We start from the raw sequence: 3,407 nt of genomic DNA, 5'->3' as shown, positions 1-3,407 counted from the left end.
TGCCCAGCTTGCGTAAGAGTGGAGGCAGAGTCACTGGACCCTACAGGACAACTATTACATTAGGCCATGCTACCAAGACAAGGAGTCAAAGCAACTCTACCTAATACATAGAAACAAACACAGGGAAGCTGGTGACATGAGGAAACAAAGAAATATGGCCAAAATGAGACAGCAGAACAAAACTCCAGAAAAAGTACTAAACAAAATGGAGATAATCTATTAGCTACAGAGTCCAAAAACACTGGTCATAAGGATACTCAAGGAACTCAGAGGGTACTTTAACAGCATAAAAATGATCCAATCAGAAACTAAGGATACACGAATTGAAATAAAGAACAATTTATTGGGGGAATCAACAGTGGAGTGGATGACTAGAATCAGACCTATGATTTGGAAAATAAAGCAAAGACATTTAATCAAAACAGCAAAAAGAAAAAAGAAACCAAAAATATAAGGATAGGGTAAGGAGCCTCTGGGACAACTTCATGTGTACCAAAATTCTTACGATAGGGGTACTAGAAGGAAAAGAGAAAGAGTAAGACTTTGGAAACCTATTTGAAAAAATAATGAGAGAAAACTTCCCTAATTTGGTGAAGGAAATAGACATACAAGTTTAGAAAACACAGAGAGTCCCAAACAAGATGGATGGAAAGAAGACGACACAAAGACACATCATAATTAAGTTGCCAAAGGTTAAAGATAAAGAGAGAATCTTTAAAACAGCAAGAGAAAAGCAGATAGTTACCACCAAAAGAGTTCCCATAAGATTGCAGGCTAATTTCTCTAAGGAAACTTTGCAGGCTAGAAGGGACTAGCAAGAATTATTCAAAGTGATGAAAAGCAAGGACCTACACTTAGATTACTCTATCCAGCAAAACTGTCATTTAATTGAAGGGCAGATAAAGCACATCCCAGACAAGGTACAGCTAAAGGAGTTCATCATCACCAAACCATTATTGTTTGAAATGTTAAAGGCACTTATTTAAGAAAAAGAAGATCAAAACTATGAATATTAAAATAGCAGTAAATACATAACTATCAACAATTGAATCTAAAAATCAAGCAGAACAGAAACAGAATTGTGGTCCAGAGATTCAAGATGGCAGAGGAGTAAATGGAAGCTACACTAACCTCCTCCCAAAACCAACCTGGAATTACAACTACATTGTAGAGAAATTGTCCTGAATAAGCAACTGAACACTAGCTAGAGAGAAGCCTTACAACCACAGACAGACAGAAGAAATAACTTCAGCACAATGAGACTGGCAGGGAGTGTGGAGGAAGCATGTAAGGGCTGGCTGGGCTCCCATGGGTGGTGGCTGAAGTTCTGGAGGGACATATCACAATGGCCAGGGTGTTCCCCTGAGAGTGGGGGTTTTAGACCCCACGCTGGGCTCCCCAGCCTACAGCACCAGAGCCAGTAAGGAACCCAGATACCATCCAGCTGGGAAAAGCAGCAGGGTTTCTATATGTCAGGAAGGGACAGCTGTAGACTCAGAAAGCCTCATAAAGGTCCAATGCATAAAATTTTCATTTAAAGCCACTTTACCCTGAGCTCCAGTAGATAAAAAATTACAGGACAATATCACAGATGAACAAACTAACAGGCAATATAGAGACAGACTCACGGATAGAGAACAAGATGACAACTCTCGGGAAGAGGGTGGTATGCAGTAGAGGGATCAAGCAAAAAGAAAAAAATGACTCATGGGCATGGACAACAGTGTGGTGATTGCTAGGAGGAAGTTGGTAGTTAGAGGTGGAAGAGGATATAAGGGGGATAAATGGTAATGGAAAAAAACCCAAAAAATAAATTTTAGAAAAGGAAACACAAAAAGTAAAAACTAGAAGCTAAGAAAGTATAGGAATGTTTGCCCACTTGAGGTGGGTGAGGAGAGGGACAGAAAGAGCAGAGTATGGGAGCAGTGTACCTATTGATATGCAACATTATCAATTTCTATCTATGTATATATTTTTAACCCATGAGTTCAAATTGATGTCCCTAGTTCTAGTTTGACACCACAGAGTTCTTTCCAGACTCTCCTTTTTCATGTACATAGCAACTTTCCCGTGAGAGAGGAGTCACTCCCTTTTCCTCAATGTGTACTTATTTGCTGAATCTTTGGATACATGGGAAGTTGTTTCAGAATCTTGAACTTCTGCCACTGTTAGTGACACACTAGCTACAGCTTAAGACTTTGTTTCCAGTTTTTTATTGTGTTAGTATAAAGGTAAAATTCAGGGTTCAAGAATTACTTGTTAGTCATTTTATTTATCTTTTTCATCTAATTATGATACTAATTTCAAATATAGTTAGGTTCCTTTGTTTTCTTTATTCTGTTGTGCTTTATGCACCACCTCTTCTATTTTTATTTTGTGGCAATAGACAGCGTAGTCCAAACTATACAAATAATTATGCTCATTTCCCCATCTCTTCTGTTCCCACTCCTGTACATAAATATTCTTATCAGTTTCTGATTTATTCTTTCTGTGTTTATTTCTGCTCAAATGGGCAGACATATGTATATTTTGTTTCTCCTTTATTTTACAAAAAATGTAGCATGTTATAATTGCTCTTTTACACATTGCTTTTTTCATCTAACAATATATCGTCATACTTCTCTATATTGATTCATAGATATTTTTGTTGTTTTTTTTCGCAGTTGCAAAATAGTCAGTTGCATTGATGCTCTTTAGAGTTTCCTGTAGGGGTTCTAGAATGCGATATTGGTGATGAGTCTCCTAAATGCCACTGAATTGTGTACCTCAAATGGCCAGAATGGTCAATTTCATGTTTTGTAAAATAAACTACAATTAAAAAATTAAAGAGAAGGTGGTAATTTCTGCATAAAGCACAGAAAAGAATGATAGAAGAATAATAACTTACAAATAATAAGAGAAAGGAGATCAAATAGCAAAATATATATATAAATAATCAAAAGAGAATCAATATGAAACAGATGTGTCAAATAAAAGCTAGTAATACAGAAAATATAAATTCAAATATGTTATGATTACATTAGGTGTCAATGGATAAAATTCTCCAGAAATAAAATAATTGTTGCTGTACATAAGAAGAGCAAATTCCTACTTTACACTTTTAACAACAAACACCTCACAGGTGTAAGGACATAGAAAAGTTTAAAGTAAGGGAAAAGAAATACCATGTAAATACTAAGCACAAGAGAATGGAAGTGGAATCTTTACTACCTTTGTAATGGAGTATCCCTATCTCTATATCTGTGTGTGTACACACACACACACGTATATAAAGAGTAGATATAAGGTACCTATACCAATGTGAGAAGTGCATAAGGTATTACGGTAGGACCACTTGCTAGCAATATATCTGAATTATAAAGAAAGTCATGTGCTGTTCATTTATTATTGTTGTTATTTATTTATTT

The sequence above is a fragment of the Phyllostomus discolor genome, unplaced genomic scaffold (genome assembly GCF_004126475.2).
Source record: "Phyllostomus discolor isolate MPI-MPIP mPhyDis1 unplaced genomic scaffold, mPhyDis1.pri.v3 mPhyDis1_scaffold_24, whole genome shotgun sequence".
Classification (NCBI taxonomy): Eukaryota; Metazoa; Chordata; class Mammalia; order Chiroptera; family Phyllostomidae; genus Phyllostomus; species Phyllostomus discolor.
This window is presented reverse-complemented; position numbering follows the sequence as displayed.